Source organism: Manis javanica, chromosome 11 (genome assembly GCF_040802235.1).
Source record: "Manis javanica isolate MJ-LG chromosome 11, MJ_LKY, whole genome shotgun sequence".
Lineage (NCBI taxonomy): Eukaryota > Metazoa > Chordata > Mammalia > Pholidota > Manidae > Manis > Manis javanica.
In genome coordinates this window covers 85,979,817-86,003,011 of record NC_133166.1, presented here as the reverse complement: position 1 = coordinate 86,003,011, position 23,195 = coordinate 85,979,817, and positions in this window count along the sequence as shown.

Genomic DNA, 23,195 nt, shown 5'->3' with positions numbered 1-23,195 from the left:
GCACATGGAAGATGATACAGCAAGGGTATCTGGTGGGACTCCTGCTGAAGGGGACTGTGGGCATAGTTCTAAATGTGAGAAGGGCCTGTTTGCTGAAGAAGACTGGAGAGGGTGGTTCCATGGGGCTGACAGCATGTATATTGTACAGAGTGGAAAGGATAGTAGAGGCTTGAACAGGATTAGTAGGTAAGGGGATTCCTGCTACCAAGCCACAGATGGTGGGTAGAGGTGGTGAAAGGAGAGCAGCTGCTGGTAGACAAAAGGGGAGAAGGAGAAGGAGAAATATGAGCGACCTTCCCTGCTGGAAGGGCTCTCAGTATCAAGGGTCATAGGATGTATTCCATGGAATCTGTGGATGTAGGCATGGCTGGGGATTTGTGAGCTTATGCATTGCAATTGAAAGGGGAAGTTGGAAGGGTGGTTACTTAGTAGGGTTCAATATGATTCCTCTAATTTAATAAATTTGTATTGAGGATCTAGTGGGGGCTTGGTAGTATGGAGAGCTAGTAGATACAATGATAATGGACATCACCCCATGCAGCTCCATGAGGGGGCTTTTAGGAACAACCAGAAGCTTCCTGAAGTATCTGAGAAGGGCGGTCACTTGCTTGCATGATGCTTGAGGAAGATGATTTAACATCGGCATCCAGATTGGTCTGTGGGAAGGATGTGAGCTGGGAGGCTGACCAGGTGCTACCAGGTCTTCAGGGAAGAGAAGCGAGCAGCATCTGGCCTTGAGTGCAGAAGAGACAAGAAATGACTACAGAAATGTGTCCAGTTCTGCTTTAATGTTGTGACACTGAACAATGAAAACAGAAGGGGGAAAGGCAACCACAGAGTTTCCAGCTTCACATGACTACTCTGCCAAGGGGCCTTCTAAGAGCTTCTCTGTGGAAGGAGCACATCCTGAAACGTGGCTCTACTCCTGGCTATTGGACCTCGAGAGAAATCATTTTATGTCAACTTTGGCTTATTTATCTTAAGATGAGGTCATTTCAGCCTTAAATGGTCTATGATTTATAACAATACTTTGGTGGGAAAAGTATGTAATGAATGACGTAGATTTATGATACGCTGAATTACATTATCAGGGCAATAATGACTGAGATTTTCACACTGCTTTACACTTTAGAAGGCATTTTTGCATGATTAATTTCACCGATTCACCCATACACTTATTCATCACATGTTTACTAATCACCTACTATGTGCCAGGCATAGAGCTAGGCACTGGGGATGCAGAGCACCGTCCTTACTCAGAAGGAGCCAGTCTAGGGAAGAAGTTAGACTGCCAAAGTAAATAAATATTTACATTACAGTGTGCTAGGTCCTTATCACTGAAGCACGTGAGAAGCATGCTGTGAACCGTGTGGGTGTAGGTCTGTTTCATCTCGAGCTGGCATCATCTTACTGCATTTTCCAGACCAAACCTCTGACAGTATCTCGAGGACACCTCCTTGGTCAAGGCTGCTCTGGCTTCAGGTCACCATACTCTGCTCTTCTCAGAACCCTGGCACGCCCTCTGCTCCCTCCCTTTGCTCTATGGTGTCTTAATTTTCATTTTCTGTGCATTTATTTATTATTTACTACATGTTTTCAGTACTCCCATAGAAGGCTGTGTGGCATATGTGGAAGTTTTTGGTGGGTGAGGACCTAGGTGAATTTGTTATTCAGTCATAGCACCAAGTCTGAACATGACAGGCAGTCAGTCAACATTTGTTTAAGATTGCCAGACTGAGAAGCCACATGGTTGGGAGGTGCTCAAATGAATCTCCTGAAAGTACTGCCATTAAGCCAAGAGAAAGGAGTCTAGAGCAGCTGAAATACGGAGTTTTAATATGATGACTGTAGTACGTAAGCCCACCCTTGGCCCCCTCAGTCCTAGTGTTAGGGGCTCAAACAGTTGCATTCTGAGTGTGCGAGTTCACCATGTCGGGGAGAAAGGAAGACTTTTGCGCTTGAAAGCCGTTTTGTGAAATTGATCTCGATCCAGTAGGGAAGATGTTAAGCAATAAAAAAAAAAGCAAAGAAAAAGAAAAACTTATTGTTATTTTTACCTGCATCCTGTCTCTGGCTGCGCCACTGTCTTGTGAAGGGGCCTTGGCACATGTGCTACTTTTGAGTTCCAATTGTCCCATCTGTAGAATAATCCCTGTCCTTGATCCTCAGCTCACAGGGGTGTTCAGAAGCCCAAGGAGGTAATGTCTGTGCTGTGCTTGCAAGATCCTGGATAAAAAGCATTGTATAAATAAAGGTGATCACTCCTATTATAGTGTACACAGTGGTTCAGAAGTGTGTTTCATGCCCTGTTCCCTTCCCTTGTGTCTCCTTGCCCTCAAATCTCCCCTCAGCTAGTACCCAGGTGCACACCTGTTCTGATCTACCTGCAGTTAGATTAATTGAACAAAATCCTTTGAAATCCCATCTAGTTTTCCCAACCTGCCTGTCTTTCAGGGCTTTCACAAACTCTTTTTATTGAGAAAGGGAAAAGGGTGTCACTTGGAATGGCAACTTCTCGATTCCTTTATCGGGTCAGCTTTTTTCCTGAAGGGTCCCCCGCTCCTCAAGCAGTCCCATCTGAAGCTCCCTGCACACTGGGAGCGCTGGATGCAGGGCTCTCTGGTTCCGTCGCCTTGGCAACAACTTCTGTTTGCTGGGAGTTCAGTTTAGTGTTGGGTGGTCGTTTTTCCCCTGTGCCTCATCTACAAGATATGCAAATAAGCTCTGTGGATTAGGTGAAACAAAGGAAGCATCCCAGTGTGTGCCGAGAGGAATGCGGAAGAGCAGGCACAAGAAACCTCTAGAAGGCCACTGTTGAGCCTTTGGAACTACCAGGTAGTTATACATTTAATAAAAACTTAAAACCAGGAAGGAATATCTCTGGAATGATTTAGAGGCAGGTATATAGAGACCTTGACATGATAGATTAGGTCCTATGAGGATCATGAGAACAGGGGACTTCATAAGCAGAGCTAAATATCTCTTCACAGTAGATATACACATGGGTTTTCCTTTTTCTCAGTGAACTTAGACTCCAGGAACCCACCGACATTCACTGACAGCCAGCTTACGATTCAGCAAAAGTGTGTTTAATTCAGAAGTGTGTTTAATACCCTGTCCCCTTGTTTCTCCTTGCCCTAAAGTTTACCCTCTGCTAGTACCCAGGTGCGCAATTGTACCGATCTACCTCCATTTAGATTCATTGAACAAGATCCTTTGAAATCCCATCTAGTGTCCGCATAGCACATGTATCCTTAAAGTACAAACATACGATTCAAAAGGTCTTATCCAACTTAGCTCATTATGTATTTCTGTTTGTAATTTTTCTTCACTAGGAAGACTTGGCATAGTCGTACAAGAAAAGACAACTTCAAGTCTTGTGAGTCTGAGAGAGGAGCATTCTGAGTCATTTCACAGTGCTGAGCTTCGATATCTGCATATGTGACTCTTTATTCTCTGTGTTGTCCCCAAGGACAACTCTTATAACAAGAGCAAGGTGGGTTTGGTGGGGATGAATTAGCCTGGAGGTCAACTACAAGTTTAAAAAATTTACATTTACCAACTTTTCATTCTATTATTCACTCATTTACCCACCAAATATTTACCGGATTACTTGCCAGGGACTGCACTAGGCGTGAGGGGTATGGCAGTGAAGAAAACAACACTTCTACCCTCATAGCTGTCATGTTTCCATTCAGTCTCATAATCAGTGTCCGTGCTCACATAAGTGCTTCTGTATTAGCAGGAAAATTGAATGGAGGCTGTAGAGTTGCCACACGCAGTTTCTCAGACAGTTACACAACTTTAGGTTAAAAGGGCCTTCAGAGACCATAATCTCCAGCTGACATTTAAAGTAAGAATTCCTGTTTCCAGCATCCCTGGGAGCTGGGCACTGCCTCCCACCCATCCCCTCATCTGTCACCTCTAGTCTGGTGGCAGCTCCACCTTGGGAACTCGCATAAATCCGTCTGCCACGTCGCTCACCTGCCTCGCTCCACTGGTCTTCTAGCAGGTCTCCCAGCTTCCATTCTTTCCCTCCTCTGTTATCCTTTCTCCACACAGCTAACAGAGTGATCTTTTAAAAATGCAAATCAGTCCATGTCTTTTCTGCTTAAAGCCCTCCAAAGGCTCTCTCAGCGCAGCTTGGATTAAAATCTTAACTCTCCAGCCTGCTCCATAAATCCCTGCCATGCTTAGGCCCGTGCCGCCCCTCTGAGATCACTTCCCTGATGTGCCAGCACAGCCGCCAACACCACTTGAAACACAGTGGTTTGTTGGTTTATTTTCTATTACCACCTGCAAACTCACACACACACATACACACACACACACACACACACACACCACCACCACCACCACCACCACCACCACCACCACCACCACCACCATACCACACCGAAAACTAAGCTCCTTGGAGGCCTATACTTTGATGTATTCCCTTCTGCTTATAAATGTGCTTTACACAGTAGGCATTCATAATTACTTGTTGAATTTTTAAAAATCTAGCCTCTTTAACACCTTTTTGAGTGACAAGGGACTCTGTATGGGTCCCCAATGTATATATTGTTCTAACATTCTGTATCATTTTTTTTTCTTATGTTGTGCAAAATTTTCTTTCCCTGTAACATCCACTCATTGGACTTTGTTCTATTACATGGAATTAACTAATTTCTCATCTACAAAGCTTTTTAAATGTCACTGTAGCTGCTAGGCCTCAGCACATCTTCTGTTTTCCAGGCTAAAGACTCACAGTTCCTTTAACCATTTGAGCTGTGCTGATTTTCAAGCCCTTCTCTCTCTTGCTTCCGGTTCTGTTGAAAACTGCCAGTTTGCCTAGTTCCCTTTTGAAGAGTAGTGATTGATTTAGATGATATTACAGCTACCTAAGGAAGATAGGATGAGTCAGTTAACAGGAAATGTTTGGCTGGTGAAAAAGAAATTTGGTCCAATGTTATAAAATGTTTATCGATCACATACATGAAACTAGTTTAATGTCTGACCTATTAAACCTAATTGAAGGCTCTCCTCTGCCAAGCCAAGTACACCTTCCACTGGATTTTGAGCAACGACTTGATGTGATATTAGTGAGAGTAGCTGAAACTAATTCTCTGTTCTTAATCACTGCTAATGCATGCTGGTCCAATAAATATAATATCAAAATAATTATAATAAGATTATGTACAATCTAAGGCATGGTAATTAATGAAGAAGTATTTGAACTGTCAGTGGTGTCTTGAGCCCTAAAGGGAAAAATAATAACCTGACAATATAAGTGAAATGTGAGATCAACCAATTAATTAGCAGAATAATTGTAATCTGATGCTTTGAAAGTAGGCCAATTAAAATGCACTGTTACTATTTAACATTGGATAAGCAAGGTGCTAGATGTTGAATACAGGTTGAAAATAGACCCTATTCCTATCCACAGAAAACTTAAATATAATAAAAGGACAGAGAAACAGGAGGTGTGGTGCTGACTTGATTTACCTATTGGAGCTCCTTCCTACAGTGTTGTACAGTGGCAGGAGAGGGCTGTTACCACTACACTCTTCCATCCTTCTCCTCTCTCCTCCTTCTAACCTTCACTGGAGGTGGTTGGGGTCAATTTAATATCAAGAGAAGACAGAAGGAATGGATTTTAAACAAAAGCATTCCAGAAAACATGAAGTTTTCTACACTCTTGCTCTAGTTAGTGGAAAAGAGGAACCCAAATATCATTAGTGAAAGGGAAAGAGGGGATAGATTAAAGAAAAAAGAGGAGATGCTAACTCAACAGTCCGAGCAGGTTTATTGCTGAACCTGAGAGGGACCCCTCTGTCCTGGCTAGTAGAACAAAGGAAAGAAGGGATCTCTAACAGGGCAAGAGGCTTTTTATGGCCAGGGTTTTTGGCGGGCTCTTTGAGGGGAGGGGGGCAGGGAAAAGGTGGGCTTGTGGCTTGCTGATGTGTCCTCTGGAGAATGCTTGTAGCCTAGGTAAGATGACACCTAGGTCTCTCTGTGATCGTGGGTGAGCTTATTTGAAAGGTGGTACTCAAGTCTGGATTCTATCAATTAGTGCCTTAGATAATTCATTTGAAATAATCATTGGTTACCAATGATACACAATAACAACAATAACTACAAAAGAACTACAGAAAAAACCCCAAAACTATCCTGCTTTCCAGTATACTTAAGGGAATGCAAATACCCACCCTCAAATTTAATGATGGTACAAAGATAAAACACACAGTAGCCCATTAGCTACTCACTTAACTTTAACAAATTCTGGTCTCTGCAATAAATAATAATAACATAAATGTATATGTAACTTGCAAAAAGTTCTTTAACCTCTGGTAAACCTTCTCCTTGTGAAATGCTTAAATTTCACAGCCTCCCCTCCAATACCTTGCTCCCAGTGTTGAATGATTAATATTTGGTGTCATAACGCTGCCCCTGAGAAGAGAATGCTCTATTCTTCCCATCTCAGTGGAAGGAAACACAGAGGGCGCCCTCTCTCTCTCTCTTCTGGATTATGTGTTTCCCATAGGGGTGCCTTTGAATTGCCTCTCTAGCAATTCAAGTAGATTGTGTGGAGGCCTTCAACCTCTTTTCTTCTCCTTGGGAACCACTGGCACTCTTATAGAAGACATTGGGGAAAATTGCTTCTGGCTGGGCACCAACCATGGCTCTCTGTCTCAAATGAGACTTGCCCTAAGGCTTAAGACTGACAAACACCATGCTTTTGCTGGAGCATTAGCTGTGTAATAGGCCAAAATGCATGATAATAGGCCACAATGTGTTGTAGATTGTTCACACACACTCAATTATTGTGCTTAAGCCCCAAAGAGCTCTGACCTCATCTACTAAAACTATTAGCAACTCACAAAGCAACATTCCCCACCAGCTTTCTGCATTCTACTTTTGTGTCCATGAGTCTAGGTTAAGAAGCACAAAGTATTTGTCTAAACCAATAGTCCTGTTCACAGCTTAGCTCAATTTCTTGGTGCGTATTTACATGAAAACGGAATGTACCACGAATAAAAGCTATGAGTCACTGAGCTCTTACTAACGTTCACTAAAACTTAATGCTTTCCATGTATTATTTCATTTTTCATGAAATTTTCACAACCTATGAGATAGATATTGTCATCAATTCCCATTTCATAGAGGTAAAGAAATTGAAGCCTAGACAAAGTAACTTGGTCATTGGCAGAGGAAAGAAACAAAAGCGAAGTCTGTCTGGGGTGAACTTCCCTCCTCTGGACCTCTGTGCTTTATTGCCTCCCCTTGGAAATAACATGCCAGGGGATGGAGGCCGCAGTCATTGCTTGGACATACATGGTTTTGGTAACTTACGTGTCATTGCTCTCCCTAGTGTTCACATTACTATACTTAGTCCTGCATCCACTGATGTAATCTCTCCTTACAATCTTTACACGCATGTAGGTATACTTAATTTTACAACAAATTCCTGAAACCTAAAGGTGGTGACCACTCTTTCTCCTTTGTGTCCGTGGTCATGTTTGCACTATGTTCCCAATCATCTAATTAATTGAGTTTACTTATTTAAAATTTTACGTTACTTTCCTCCTCAGCCCAGTCTGAAATTAGCAGTTTGTACCTCTACCTCGACTTAGAAAGAAGGACTAGAAAAGAAAATGAAGTAGGGTCCTGTTTGTTTTTGTTTTTGTTTTTTTGACAGATGGAATGCATCACTTTCTCTGTTTCAAGGGCTAAAATAATGTTTGAAATTGCAGCAAATTGGGAACTTAGGGCCAAATCTATCTTCCTCTGTAGAGTTTTCTGCTCCTCCTTGGGATTCCTTGGAGTTTCCCATTTTTTTAGTGTTGCAAATTTAAAGTCTGGATCCTCCAAGTGAAATGTACAAAAGCCCCTCTCTCTGTCAGTTCCCAGCCCAGCAACTTCAGGTCAAACGGCTCTAGGGAAGCTTTTGTTTGCTTGTTTTTCACCTGACACTCTTGAATTTAATATTTCTTACTACTCAAAGGGGAAAGTCTGGGGCACAAATAACATGGAATGTGGAGAAGATTATCTGAGTGTTCCTTGGGCTAGTGAGGTAATAGTATATTCAGGTAATACAGGTATGTCTCTGTTCTTATGCAGTTGCTGTCTCTGTTCTCTGACACTGTTGTTGGAGAGAAGTTAGGAAGAAAGAATCAGAAGGCCTTGATGACTGATGACATGTAGAAGACACGGGAGAAGGAGGAGTCCAGGATGATGGGAACATTACTGGGAGAATGATGATGCTATTAAGTGAAGTAGAGAAGTCAGGAGGAGCCGCAAGGGATGAAGGGAGAAAGGAAAAGAAATGATGAATTTGGCCATAAAATTGAGTTTGAGATGATGCTGGAAATTAAGTACCACTTGTCTGGCAGGCAGTTTGGGTGGTAGAAGTGGAGCTTAGGGAAAAGGTCAGGTAGGAGATGACAATGTGAAGGCCATGGGCATAAAAAATGGCTAATGTCTCTCAGGTAGAAAGGAGGAATGAGGCTTGAACCTTGAGAAATAGCCTTAAATAAGCTTCCAACACAGAAAAGCCAGTCAGGGAGTTAGAACAGCAATGGACATCATATGGGAGCATAAACAGGAGAGTGCCGCATGTTCGAAGCTGAGGAGGGATAATGGTGTCTTCTGATAGGGCTGTGAGGGCTCACTCAGATTAAACGGTAGAAGCAGTTCATAAACTCTCAACTGCTGTACCAGTTTGTTCTTGTAAAGTTGTCGCTGAAACCAACATTCGATGAGGAAATAGAATCTATTGAAAGGGATTAGCATCAGAACAGTTAAGACTTGTCTAACCAGCCACCCCAACTGGACCCTGTGGCTGAGGCATCAGGACATTCCAGCAAAATAGATTATAACTAAATTGAACCATATGAAATGGCCATTTAGTTTGTCATAGAAGAATGGCCTTTTGATATGATTCATCCTAGTAACTTAAGCATGGTTTCCTGAACCTGTTCTGATGAGCTTGGCCACCTTTGAGCTGTAGGAACTGGCTTTAGACTCCTTTTCCTCGGCCCTCCCCCTCGTTCCTCTGGTCATTCTCCCTGGGGTCTTCTGAGTGCTGCGGAGGGGACATGACTGATCAGTGTTATGCAGCTAGACAGCCACAAGGCTTAGTTCAAAGACCTGTTCTCCTAACTCCTGCCTCATCCATTCTTTTGTCCTCCCATCTATAGCTTTTCTCTGAGCTAAATGAATGAGTTTATTCAAGAAATCAAGACCGTGGAAAGTAATGACTGACTCTGTCTTTCCCCGAACTGAACACAAGAGAAAAATTCTCCGCGATGTAACATACCATGCCCCCTTCCCGCCACAGAGACTGGAAGATAGCCTGGAAGTGCAGCCAGGGCAGAGGGCGGTTACGGTGCACCATCATTCTGATTGACTTGCAGACCCTCTTCCAGAGTCTGGTGAGTTTAATGGTGGTAGTAAAGCGGAGCACCAAGGGAATTACCTCAATTATGCAAATCAGCAACCCACAGAGAACTTGCTTTTGTCCATGGAATCCCAGCATCCCAGCATTCACGTGCTTGCTCAGTTGTTCAAATGACCAAATTGTACTTGGTCTCATTAACACATAATCCTTAAAATGCACTTTCCCCCAACTAATGTAACAGCTTGGTCTCTACAAATGGAGTTCTTCCCACATGTGCAAGTGGCTCTAAGTAGTTTAAAAAGTTTAAAAAGCACAGTAAGTACCTTGAACATAGCCTGTTGATCATTAATAGAAGCTCTGCAAAATGGAAGTCAGCAGAGAGAACCATGGAAGTGCAAATGGGGCAATTATGACTGCCAGCCTGACTCTCCCTGTCACTCTGCATGACTGCTGCCCCTTTGCCAACTCCACAGCAGTTTGAGCAAGCCAACAAATATTCTTGATTCTTTGGTGAGGTTTCAGAGAAGGGAGATCCTCCAAGCCTCATCTTTATATCCATACCAATACACAAGAGGTTGAGATAATGACTATTCAGAAAATTAATCCTTGCCTTTTATTTGCCCCTGGAAATGATCACTGGGTTCTGACTTTATATTTGCCTCTTTACTCCAGTTTCTTGTAATGTTCAGCCCCCTCACCTCCCATGGCTGCTGCTTTTCATAAATGCAATTTCATGATTAAAGTTTGAAAATAATGTGGCACTGGTTGATTGCCAGGGAAGGCAGTTGCCTCTGTCTTTCTCTTCTCAGAGACACTTTAATAAAACACCAGAGAGCTTTTTCATTTTAAATAACTAGAGAGAAAGATGTATGTATAGAGAAATTGATATAATGTCAGATATGTAATATAAATTAGCATAATTATGTTAAAAATTGTAAATAGTTTAAATTTATTACATTTAATATATATGATGCCTATTTTATTTAAACATACAGTTTTAGGAAAACCCAGCAATATATTACAGAAATTGAATGCTAATTTTAAAGAAGCCCTAATTTTTGCACCTATGGAATTCTTCAGAAAGTTAATTTTCTCCACAGACTGTGGTAATTTTAACAAGAATATCCTTAATATGACTCAGATACTCACGAACAACTTCCACGTATTGAAAATTGGGTTTGAAATAGGATTTGAGGCTGTCATTTTCACAAATGAGATTTTATTTTTTGTATGTAGTTCCATTTTTAATAATTTTAAAATCTGAAATTAATAAACTCCACTGAAACCTTTTTAAAAGGAAAAGGCACTGCTCACCTTTACTGATTTATTCGCTGCATAAAATCCCAGTAGGCCTTCATCTAGGCATTGCACCTTTTCAGCAGCCATATTGCTGTTACTTTGTCAACGTATTTTATAAAGACAACAAAAGTAAGTATACAGATTGTCTGTAGGCTGGAAGTTGCCCAGCAAGTTGTCTAGCTAGTCATAGCTTGTTTCTGGAAAACATGGTAGTTATTCTTTGTGAGATGTCCAGAAGTTCTTTTGTCTATATCTGTTTATTAATAATTTAAGCTTTTAAGATTAAATACGTATTTTTGAGGTTTGGGAATCAGATGCCTAGAGTGCTAGGATAGTAGATGACTGTTCTCTGTTCCTGAAGGTCAAAGACATGATTGTAGACCTGTGTTAGTGTCGGTCATTGTTGCAGGTGAAACAGGATGCACTGAAAGTAACAACCAGACTGGAGGAAGAGAACATTTTTACGTGATTAGTTCCTTAGTCTTTACCATAACTGCACCCCTTTATCTCAAAACGATGTATGCGAAATGAAGCAGTCCACGTAGGGAGCTTGTAAACTATGTATTGTTACTTCCCTCCGTTCCACGTCCCTATTCCTGCAGTGGCCTTCCCTCAGAATGATTTAGGTCTGCCCAGGTTCCGGGTATGGATACTGTTGGATGCATCACCTCAAACAATATCAAACCTGTTTGTGTACTTATAATAAATGTATGAAATGCACATTAAATCACATTATACATGATTACAGAAGACTTGACTTGCAATACGGTTGATTATTTGTAAAAGCTTTTGTAGATATTTAAACATTATTTTTTACATTTCAGTTTTCTTTTCATATTTTGGAGGGGTGTTTGGTTTGGTTTGGTTTGGTTTGGTTAGGTCTCTAATATTTTTGAAGCCCTTGAAAAGCCTGGGGGTCATAGATCCTGAGCTGAGGAGTTTTTCCTTCTCTCCTGTCTCAGAAGAAAAGCCCTGGCCAAGACTAGCCTTTCTCTTCTGCCTACAGTACTGGCCCTGGCACCCTTCAACAGGCATTTAGAGAATGTCTATCATGTGACGTGACTGGAAGCAATGGTAATGTAGAGTGAGAATTCCTGTAAAAGAGACAGTACTGACTGTTCTCAGGGCGTGATTTAGGATGGCTTTACAAAGGAGATGGGCCCTGAGCCTCGAGGGTGGCTTAGAATTGGCTAGATGGAGAGGTCTGGGGGTGGGATAGGTGTTCCAGACAGAGAAACAGCATTGGCAGAAAACATAACTTTCTCTAAAATCTTGGTCTATTCAGTATCTCTACCATCTCCATTATCAAAGGCTTTAGGGACATGGACCCGCTTTGGTTTATTCCTCCCTCTCAGACTGCTGTTTCCCTGGATGTCTTTTCACTCCTACACTCATGGAATTAGGTGCTGCCCTCAAGAGCCTGTCCTTGCCTCCTTTTCTTTCTTTTTTGTTCTCCGGTAGTAACCTGATGCTTTCTCAAGACTCTCAACCATTGCCTTATGCAGAACTCTTATTCTTTCAAATTTCCAGGGCCAAACCTTCTTCTAGACTGAAGGGTTTTTTTTTTTTTTTTCATTTGCATGATGGGCATCTCCATGCATTCCAAACTAAGCATATCAATTCTTCCAGAAAAGTCTGCCCTTTGGTTTATGTTCCTTATTCAGGTTACACCATGCGATTTTCTTAGGTATTACATAAAAAATTTCAGCGTCATCTATGACTTCTCCTCCCTTGGCCCACCTCTCCGGTTAATTGTCCTACAGCTAACTCCTTCCTGCTTTCACTCCCTTGCCTTCCTGAACGCTCCCCACTAGGCAATTATTCATTACCCGCTCACCTAGATTATCACCTTGCCTACTAAATGGTCTCTCTGCTTCTATCCCCTCTGACACAGGCTACATACCTAAGTTGTGCAGAACGCCCATTTCTGATCCTATCTCTCCTCTGCTAAGGATGTCAGAGTTGATGGTGAATGGCCACCATCTAGCAGATACAGTTTGAAATGCTCAGGTTGTATTTGTGGTCTCCACTATCAACCTCTCCAATATCAAGTCAAATATGCACTTTTATATAACCCTTCACCCACCAAAACAGACACATTTGCTGCTTCCCACAGGCATGTAGAAGTTTTTGGTCTCCATCTTTTTGTCTAGAAGAGCCTTCTCCCCATGTTGAATCCAACTTCTCCTGAAAGTGTCAACTGGAGGGCTGCCTCCTCACAGAGGCTCTCCTGTGCTCTGCTTTCCTCCTGTCATCCCTTCCCCTCTTCTCCAACACCACATAGCATTGGAAGGGAATTCTGCCTCTTTTGAATTCACACTTAATTTTGTAATTAACAAACCTTACTGTTTTTCTGTTTATAATCCCACAGTATTTTACCCATAGTTCTTAGAACAATTATTGCAGTTTGAATTGATTTTGGAGACATTGCTCCGTAAATATCTGGTGGATGAATGAGAGCAGCCTTTATAGATTTTCCTTCCTCTAACAAGTGTACCTTCATGTCCCTAAAGTCAATTGAAGGGATATTATACATGAAGTGAATTTATGTATGCTTACTACATGTTATTTTGATAACTTAAAAGGGTGTGGAATTGAAATTCTCTGTATAACTTTAAAAAGAGAAATTAAGTAAGCGAGGTAAATTATCTGGATAAGTTGGATAATTTTTTGATTCTTCTTTCAGAATATTTGAGTTAAAATTTTGTATAAGAAAGCAGAGGATGAGCCAAGGACAATAAACAATAATAATAATAGTAATTTAATAGCTGTTGTTTATTGAGAACCACATATGTGCCACATACTGTTCCATATGGTATGTCCACATTTTAAATTTGCAAATTGAGGTGTGAAGAGATTAGCTTCAGTTATCTAAGAACTCAAGATTATTAGTTAGAATCCAAAATCCACACTTAGGTCTTTCTCTGGATCAGAATCTATATTTCTAGTTACTTAAATATCATATTCCAGGTACCCACCCCCGACCTTCTCTAGTAAAACCTATTCCATTTTTTGTTAACCTATGGTTTGCTTCTGCTCTATTAGCATGAAGTTTTGTTTGTTTGTTTTATTTTATTTTTTATTTTTTGTTTATTTTGCTATCATTAATGTACAATTACATAAACAACATTATGGTTACTAGACTCCCCCTGTGATCAAGTCCCCACCACATACCCCATTACAGTCACTGTGCATCAGCGGAGTAAGATGCCATAGAATCACTACTTATCTTCTCTGTGGTATACTGCCTTCCCTGTGTCCCCATTATACGTGCTAATATGAAGTTGTTTTTTTCCTGACTTTATACAGTCATGTAATGGTTGTTCCCAGAGGTCTGAAAAAATGAAGTTATCAATGCATGAGCAGTCAGGGTTTTTCCTCACGGTGATTCATCTTAGGATACAGTTCAGCCATTGCCTCTATCTGAAAATGATGTGCATTTCCCCACAGATCTGTGCACCAGGCACAACTTTTTTTTTTAATACTGGCATAATTGAGTCTAAAATATTACATCTAAGAAACTTGGCCATTGTCAAAAAAAGAAAATGTCAGCTTTGATGTGTTCCAACAGTGGAAACCCCCACCACTGGAGCCGCTCCCTGGAGCTGTGGGAGTCCACTCCTCTGTCACAAGAGCTTACTCGCCGGAGTCCCATATGAATGGGGTGGTGAGAGTAAAGAGCATGGGCGTCAGATGCTGGCTCTACTGCTTAGTAGCTGTTTGGCTCCTCAGTGCCTCAGTTTACCTTTGTGTAATGGGTGTGGGAGAGGAGATAACACTTCTAAAGAGTGATATAATCATAGGGAAAAAAAATATGGACCTGTGTATAGATGAAATATTCAACCAATGGTAGCCATTATTGTTATTAGTCTCACAGGAAATTCCTATTCCCTAGCAGAAGAAAGAGCCCTATATTAGTTTCCTGTGGCTACAAACTAGGTAGTTTAAAACAATACAATTTGTTTTGTCACAGTTCTGGAGGCCAGAAGTCTGAAATCAAGGTGTGGGCAGGGCCACACTCCCTCTGGAGTCCCCAGGGGAAATTCCCATTCCTTCCCTCTCCCAGCTTCTGGTGGCTGCTGTCGTTCGCTGACTTCCGGCCATGTCTCTGCATCTGCAGGCACATGGTCTCCGCTTTTGTCTGTGTCTGCTGCCTTTCCCTTCTAAGGACACTTGTCATTGAGTTTAGGGCGCACTTGGATAATCCAGAATGATCTCATCTCAAAATCCTTACATCTGCAAAGATCCTTTTCCAAATAAGATAGCATTCACAGGTTCTGAGGATTAGGTCATGAATGCATGGGGGGAGGGGAGAGCACCATTCAACCCACTATCCGTCCTGAAGGGTGGGTGAGGTATTTTGTTTCTTTTGCTTTTGGGAAGTGGAATATGTGTCACCCACAGAGTGCTTCCTGGGTGAGGTCGTCTATTGATGCTGCCGGCCGCTAGGGGGCAGCATGCGAGGCTGAAATAGCTGCCGCGAAGGGGATGATAAGACCCAGAGAAATAGCCTAGACCAATGGGGGTGCGGTCTGGCCCCCAATTCACAGAGTAACACAGGGCAAGACACTTCTCCAGGACTCTCAGTTCCCATATCTATAAAGTGAGAGAATATCGAATGAGATAATGAAATCAGCAATTTTAAGTTGATTGTATACAGGATGAATTCAACCTACCCAGGTGTTTCATTTGTATCTTTAAAAAAATCTGACAGTTAACATATAAACATCAGTATAGCTTCTTTTGAAAATAAGATGTAGCAGCCACAGCGCATTCAGTCTCCTTGGCTGACAACAGGTTGCAGGGAGTGTAGCCCCATTAGAACCACCCGCACCGCCACCTCCCCCAACACCGTGTTGGCTTCCCACACTGAGTCTGGGTACATGCGGCCTTTTATCACTCTCTCACCCTGCAGATTTCCTGATGGTAGAGAAATATTTGTCTGTATCTCATGTTTCCATCAATTGTGAGATCCACATGAATGTTTTTTTTTATACCTAACTGGGTTCACTAACACGGCCTTGTGGGCCTTCTAGAGCTTTGCTTTTGTGATGACTGCATCAGAAGACTGGGATCACTGCTTACCTCTGTGACACTGCCAGCCCAGGTGCCAGAAGGAAAAGCTGGGGTGCCAGAGACTGACTTGGCCTTCATCTGCAAGCAAGCTCTCCACGTGCCCTTTCAGGCACACCAGTCCAGGTTCCAGGGCTTGATGGAGGGAGCTTCACAGTTCACAGGATCAGGTTCTTGGCCCCACTTATTGCCCCTTATAACTAGATCCCCCTCTCAGTTTTCTTAGCCCTCAGATTTCTTCTCCTCGTCTTTCTGTGCACTTCCAGAATGCTTGCTTCAGAACCTCTTACCTTTTGGCTCCTACCAATGAGAACCCTGCCTGTGGTTTTGTGGGGGCTGGTACAGCACCCTCTCCTGCACCTGGACTTCACTGCTCTCTCCTGCAGGATTCATGACTGAGTTCTGCAAAGCATTTCTAGAGCCTTGTTTGCAATGGGAGAAGGCTAGGAAAACAAAGTAGCCTGGTGTCTTCAATCTGGGCCCTCTCATAAGGGGTCTGCTTAATTTTTAAAATTGTAATCCTCCAGTAATGGACCATCTGAAAAGACAATCTCTCTCTCAGGCAGAGCCTCCTGGGACTCAGGTAGGAGTCATGAGCCCTGTTGTTAGGGCTGAGCCTTCCTGGCCACCTTTCAGGGAAGCCACCCGCACCTGTTCCTCGGCTCTCCAAGTCCCACTGATTTCCTCACTTATTTTCTTCTCTGTCACTTGTAACAGAGGGTCTAGGATATATTAAACATATTAACTTTACTCATACACTGAACAGATATTTCCAAATCATCTGTTACGTGTCAGACATTATTAGTGAAAGTCAAGATCTAACAGTGGAAAATTATGGACCAAACTGCCCTCATGGAGCTTACACTGTGGTTGAGGAGCCAGAGAGCAAATAATATAAAAAGTAAAACCTAATATGTTACATAGTGACAGCATGTGTTAGAGCAAAGGAGAAGCCTGAAGCCACCCAACGGCAGGATCTGAAGGAAATGTTTGTTGAATGAACGACCCGTTCCTTCTCCTTGGGGATTTCACAAAATTCCAAGACAAGGGAAAGGAGGGATACACTAGAGATGAATAAATATGAAAATAACAAATCTAGATACTACCTATTTTTAAAACTAGGTTTTGATCCTCCAGTGATAGGGATTTAAAAGAACCTTTGGTCTCTGAGTGACAGGGTCTGAGCAGATATTTATCTATACAGAAGAAATTATATTGCGAACTGACTTCAGTGTCAAATTCTTGCAGCTTCTATCTGAACCATTAACATCTATATCTGTGCATTTCTCCATCTCTGGAATTACAAGCATTTTTTATTTTTGGTGCTGTTCCCCCCATGGGAGCCCTTGGAACGTCCCCGGGATGGGCTGCCTTTGGCTTCTCTCTGCCTCCCCCACCAATAATCTCATAAAGGTGTGAAGGTCACTCACCCGCACGCACTCATGCTCACACACACATGCTGACCCGCACACACACATGCTCACACACACACTCACCCCACACTTACCCCTACACACACGTTCTCACATACCCACACACACGCTCACACACACACTCACCCCACACTTACCCCTACACACACGTCCTCACATACCCACACACACACCCATACATGCTCACACACACATGCTCACTCACAGTCACCCCCACATGCACCCATACACGCTCACACACACACACATTCACACGTACACACGCTGAGATCCCTGCAGTAGAGCCTTGCTGATGCTTTGCAGCTGTAATTAGCTCTTAAAGCAGAGCCTCTGACGCAGTCAGATCACCCAATCAGCTTTTCGCAACCTTTCCCTTCCATCAAGTACTCACTTTGGACTGTAGTAACTTAGGCACTGACCTCCAGTCACAGGTCAGTTTTCGGGAAGCCACTTCGGGCTCCCTCTGCTTGCTCTGCTGTGTAGGAGTTTTAGCTTTCCTCAGTTAAGCGTCTGTGGTGACATTACCCCTTCCTCACCTATGCTGCCTGCCAGATCCCCTGGCCGCCTCTCTCAGGGTGGTGTCCCCGCATGTGCCCTTCTCCCAGGAGAATCAATCTCCCAGTGTATGGAAGTCCCACAGTCTGGGTGTGTAGGGCGGTCCTCCCCCAAGTCCCGTGAGGACTTCCGAGCACACTTTTGGCCTCTGACACAGGAATGGCTGTCTTCTCCTTGAGTGGTACACTCACCTCTGGGACCCTTATGCCCCTGCCACAGGCAAGAGCATTGACCAAGTGGTCCCAGCTGGTATCACCTAGAAAAGCTTCATTTCACAGGGGACATTATTGTCCAGTCAAGGAAGAAATGAAATGACTCCAAAGTCAGAAATTGAATCAAAACAATTATGACTGTCATCCCCAGGAATGAGATAGGTTTGTTAGGTAGAGTGGTGTTTTATCCCCTTTGGATAAAAGAAGAATCTTCTTTTTTCTTTCCAGTTTTGAGCCTCAATAAGTAGAAAAGTAGCTGCACACTTCTAAAGAGGGTTGGAAAATGGGAAAAGAATGATAATTCATTATTCAGTAATCAAAGCCTTCTGCAAAAGCAGCAGATTCTGCAAAGAACATAGGGATGTGGGGAAAGGCAAACCCAGACACTGCCCAGCTCATACCTCTGGGGCCAGGTGCTCCGTAGAGACCTTATTAAGAGCAGAAAGAAGGGGAACCAGTGTGGGGTACCACTGTTTGCAGCCTCTCTACCTTTGTACAGTACATTAGCATCCAGAGTCATTGTTTTGTGGGCCAGCACTCCCTCCTCTCCGAACCCCACTCTCAGATTAAGAAGCCACCACGTAATCATCTTCCTAACTTAAGGTTCCATAGAGGCCCCCTCTCTCCTGGAGCCATGCACACAGATGTCAGGCAGAGTCCTAAGATGAGCCCAAGCGCCCCATCCCCAGGTGCGCACACACCTGCCACGGGTGCAAGCTAATGTAGGTGCTGCTCTGAAGGAATTTTGCTGATGTAATTATGATCCCAAATCAGTGACTTTAAGAAAAGGAGAACGTCCTGGATTAAATCCAACCTAATCAGAGGAACCCTTACAAGAGACTGGGTTCTTCCTAAAGAGTTTGAAGTGTGAGGGATATTGAGACCAGGGAGATTCTCCATTGCAGGTTTTGAAGATGGAGGAGTCAGGGGACAAAGAACATGGGTGACATCAAGGAGCTGAGGGCAGCCCTTCGCTGATAGCCAATGTGAAAACAGGGGCCATAGTTAGTCCTACAACCACAGCGAACTGAATTCCGCCACAGTCATGTGAGCTTAGAAGCAGACCCTGAACTCCAGATGAAAGAGCAGCATAGCCGACACCTTGATTTTAGCTTTGGGTGACCCTGAGCAGAAAAGCCAGCCCCACTGTGTGCTAGCACCTCTGACCTACAGAATTGTGAGCTAATAAGTGCTTTATTTTAAGCCATTAGGTTTGTGGTTATTTTCTATGCAATAAACAGGACTAGTACACTGACCCAGCTCTGCCGATCCCCATAGCTGGGCCATGTACACAACCCTCTCTGCAAAATGTTTTCAGGCATGTGGGTGTGCTCTGGCTCTCATGGTTTGAAGCCCCTCACAGGCAGGGACTATGAATGCCTCAGTGGTGAGAGGGGGGACTGTGGAGTGGTGGAGAGCACTGAAGTCTACAGACCCTATTTGAATAGCTGTTTTACCCGCCACCTGGGGCACATTCATCCCCCAACTTCAGTTTTGCCATTTCTAAGATGAGGCTAATGGCATCTACCTCTTGGGATTATTATGAGGATTAAATGAACCAATCCATATGAAACGTTGAATACCCTGCTGACATGCAGTAAATGATCAATAAATGTATGGCAATTTATTATTATTTGCTTTCAATACTTAAACATATATTAAGCAGCTCCTTTGTGCCCAGCTAGGTGCAATGCTAGGTTCTTAGGGATATAAAGACAAATAATACCAACCTCTGGCCATCAAGTATCTTACAGCCAGTAGAGTCTCCACAGTGTCTTGCATAGTGTTCTGTCCAGAGAAGGAACTCAGTGTCTTGGACATGGTAGGCAGGAGGGAGTGGGCTGTGAGCAGACCCAGGCCACACCTAGGGTGCCCCAGGTTGTACCCCAGAAGAATCTAGACAGTCCCAAGCGTGTCCTGGGAAATCATGCTACCAGAACAGAGCCAGTATGAGGGTTAATTGTTACACTTGTGTGATAATGTGAATCACCCAGAGGGCCTTGTTACAGTGCAGATCCAAGGCCCCACCCGTGACAGAGGAGGCACCTAGCTGGTCCATAGTGGAGGACTGAGCCATGTAATAAGAATCCCACACTGATTCTATCCTAGTTATTTATTGCTGTGTAGTAAACTACCCAAAACTTACAGGCTCAAAATAACAATTTTATTATGTGTACAGATTTTATGGGTCTGGACTTTGGCTTGATTGGACCACTCTGCTCCATGGGATGCTGACTTAGTCCACTTGGTAGTGTTCCACTAGCAGATAAGCAGGGCTGGAAGACCCAAGTGACTTCACTTCACACACCAGTCACTTTCCTAGGTATGTATCTCAAAGTGTGCAGAGAGAGTGTCTCAAGAGACAGGAAGAGGAATCTGCCAATTTTTTAAGGCCTGGGCCCCAGCACTAGCCTGGTACACTTTCTCAATATTCTATTGGACAAGATAACCACAGAGCCCACCTGAAGCCAAGGGGTGGAACACAGAGTCACCCCTCAACAGAAAAAATGTGAAAAAACAAGTGTGGCCATATTTAGTCCACCACATCGCCTAAGCAAAGTTAGGAAACAATGATTTACAGAATATTAAATGGCTCGGGGCTCTGTTATGGACAGTTTTGGGTATTCCAAAACAGAGCTCAGCGAACTTTTTCTGTAAAGGGCTAGATAGTAAATACATTAGGCTTTGTGAGCAACATATGGTCTCTGTCACATACTCTTCTTTGTTTTATTTACCATTGTTTTACATGTGTAAAAACCAATTTTAGCCTGTGGGCTGTGCAGAAACAAGCTGCAGGCCATATATGGCCCATGGGCCTTAGTTTGCCAATCTCTGTTCAAGAATAATCTTCCATCACACAGAGTCTGGCTGAGCTGTAACTATGGTGACAGCTTCTGCTCACTGTGTCCCAAGAGTAGTAATGATTCAGAGAATCTTAGAGCTAGGAAGATCTTGGGAGTCACGTATTCCAATCCGTCCATTCTATAGATGTGGAAACCCAGGTTCACAGAGGTTAAGCGACGTAGCAGAAGACCATGGCTCATGAATCGTAGAGCCCCAGGGATCCTTAGGCCTCCTCTCATCTGATCCAGTGTTCTTGCCACTGCATCAGACTGTATCTCAAAACGCTGCTTTTCTAGTCAGCAGAAATAGCAGCAATCTAGGGGCAAGGTTAGCCATAGCAGCAGTGAAATATGCTTGTACCTAGGGCCCTAGAGCATGTGCACTCCTGGCTGTGGTCCAGGGCATGCAGGGAGGCCAGATTTATGGCAGTGCTGCTTGTCCCGTCTCTGGCTACTGGCTGGAAAACCAGAGTAATCTGTCAGTCACATTAGGATGGGTCATCAGCATGGAAAGGCTGCAGAACATGTAAAGAAAGGGACTTGGAGACGTTACACATGGATATGCAAGAGGTCAGCCGGGGTTATTCATGTATCCCACTGGAGAAATGTCATCAGGGCTTTATGAATCACTTCTTGTCTCCTTAGTGCCAGGTGCTATTTAGGGGAGATTCTCACTTTGCCAAGTTTCTCAAGAGGCCTCCAATTTACTAGTACTTGCTTATATACATTGATTTCTCATGTCCCCATGCCTATGTGGATGCTGTCTCTTCTACCTTGGAGATTTGCAGTCCTCCGTGCCTTTTGGAAAATTTAAATTCTTATCTCTTCTGAAAAGGCTTCCTTCACCTTCCTAGGAAGACTAAGGCACTTGTCCTAGGCTCGCACTCCTGTTTTTGCTTTATGTAAATGATATAGTCTGGTCCTAAGTAACCAAGTGAGCTTGACACAAGTAGTTAACTATACCTGTTATAATCTTTTTTCATAGGTATATTCTAATTGTGTTGTAGTTATTTATTTTTAGGTACATCTCCTTATTCAATTGTAAGCTAAGTGATGGCAAGAATCATGCCCTTTTTTTTGGGCTGGGGGTTGGGAGGTTCACCAGCTCCTGCTAGAGAGCCTGGCACAAAGTATGTGTTCAAATAAATGCTTGCCACATGAGGGAGTACATGCATTCATGAAAGTGGGTAAAGCCATAGTAAATATAATACATTCCTCCTGGGTCGGGTATTGGATGACTGACTGCTTGGTAGTTCATGCCAACATTTTCTTCATTATTGGCTCTGAAGAGTTGGAATCAATTGAAATAGTTACCATGAGAAACTCTGAAGTATTCTCCTTTGGGTCTTAAATGTCAAAAACATTTCTTAAAAGAGTTACTTGGGCATAATTCTATTCAGGTGACCTAGCAAGGTCTATCATTCAAGTTGTAATTTGGGTCTATCCATCTCTCCTCCCCATCACCCTGGACGCTGGGCCACCAGAATGATCATATATTCCAGCTCTTTCTAAGGAAAACACACATGGTCAACATTTGGCTTTTGATACTATGGTTTGTGAAATATTTGAGATACTTTGCTTAACATATAACTCATACTTTAGAGGAATATACTTACAAACTCCTACTGGGGTCTTCTCAGATGTGTCCTGACAGTCCCAGCTGTTCTTCCAAAATTGTATTTTTTTATTCCAAGTAACTAGACACTGGATAATCATTATCCCTTTCCACATATTAATTTTATTTTTTTATTGAATCCTGCCTTTTGTCCACATAATGTAAGCTTTTATTAAACCTATCCTGACCTCTTTTCAATTGCAATGCAGAACAGTAAGACACTATTGTTTTTCTAGCAGTTCTAATAGATGTGACCAATTGTTTAATACTGATATGGATTCTAGGCCCCTGGAGGGATGAGTTCTCCGCGCAAAGGAAGAGTGCTGTGCTTGTCTGCTTACAGAGAGAAGGGATGTTCGGTGATTGGAATAGCCCTTCACGGCTGCCCATCCCTACAGCGATGCTGCTGTTGTTTCGCAGTGGTTTAAAATAACTAGTTGGAGGGAGAGTGTGAGCCTGCAGTGGATTCAGACTGTGTAAAGAGATTTGAAACGTCATGGACATGTTCAAATGTTCATCAGCTCTCAAAAACCTCCTCTTGCTGATGGGTTTCTTTGCAGGCCTGGCTTATTCAGCAGGGAGCATGGGTCACTGGGGGAAGGACAATACCACAGCAGGGACTAAGATTTTACATTTTTATTTACAGTGTGTACTTGTACGTTGTTCTGTAGTTTTGCTTGCTTTAGATCCAGTCAAATTTCTCCCACCCCCAGAACCTGGGGGTAGAAGTGGGAGATGCTTAGAGCATGATATTAATTTTGCCGGTGTAGTTGCATTTAGCAA